Source organism: Eimeria mitis, genomic scaffold (genome assembly GCF_000499745.2).
Source record: "Eimeria mitis Houghton genomic scaffold, Emh_scaff1706, whole genome shotgun sequence".
NCBI lineage: Eukaryota > Apicomplexa > Conoidasida > Eucoccidiorida > Eimeriidae > Eimeria > Eimeria mitis.
The window spans coordinates 6,984-7,978 of record NW_013570022.1 but is presented as its reverse complement, the minus strand read 5'-3'; positions in this window follow the sequence as shown (position 1 = coordinate 7,978).

The window sequence follows — 995 nt, the reverse complement described above, 5'->3', positions numbered from 1 at the left end:
ATCGTTGGCCTCAGCATGCTGTGAAACGACAGCTTTTTAAGAGAGGGATGATCCAAGAGGCTTTTATTTTTTATGGTTGAGGGAAACCAGGAGTTACGCTACCTGCTGAGGTGTAGAATCCCGCGGATCACATAGTGCACACTCGATGCAGATGAGAAACTCGCGGCTGAGGAGAGCGTCAGGGAAGAGATGACTTCTGGCGGACCACTTAACTAGCGCAAAATAGTGGTAAAGGCCCGATTATACAGTGCTCGATGAGCTTTTTTGTGTACAGCGACAAGTTATGTTTTTGCCTCTTCCTCTGCCCTGCCGGTGGAGCCGCTGGGGTCCACCATCAGGGCAGACGTGGCTGGGCGGCGAACGGTTCAGCTCGCAAGTAATTCTTGACGGCTGTAGAGTGAAGGTCCGTCGAATTCAACTCAAACTCAGGTATTTAGAGAGTTTGGGCGTACATATTTTATAGCGATTCAACCGAGGTAGTCCTGTTACCATGGGAGAAACTTGTGTCGCTGGCCCTGGCGATATACTGCTGCTTCTAAATTGCTTTCCCGTGTCGCAAAACTGTGAGCACGGCTGCACTGACAACAGGATTGTAGTGTCTTTTCTTTTAGCTGTTGCAAAAGCATGGGCTAGTCTGAAAACTACGCGAGTCTCTGAAACCAAGCTGATACAATGGCTTTTTACAGGCGTCTATAGCAATTCTCCAAAAACAACAATTTATCACTGCAATTCTTTCCTTCACCGATGCGTGTTACTACTGCCACATCGCAACCGCTGCGTTCCCAGTAGGATGCAACGGCGCAAGTCTACGCCAGCAACCTCACAATTTAGTTGCCCGCGAGTGGAGAATAAATGCCCCGTTAAAGATTTAGATCGGGCTGAGAAACAAAGTTCTGAATGCCAGGATACTGATTAAAAAAGGTTAGGGACGCTAAACTTGAGTGTGGTTGCAACTACGTCGCCTGCTGTCTCCCGAGAGACTATATGCTCACCCC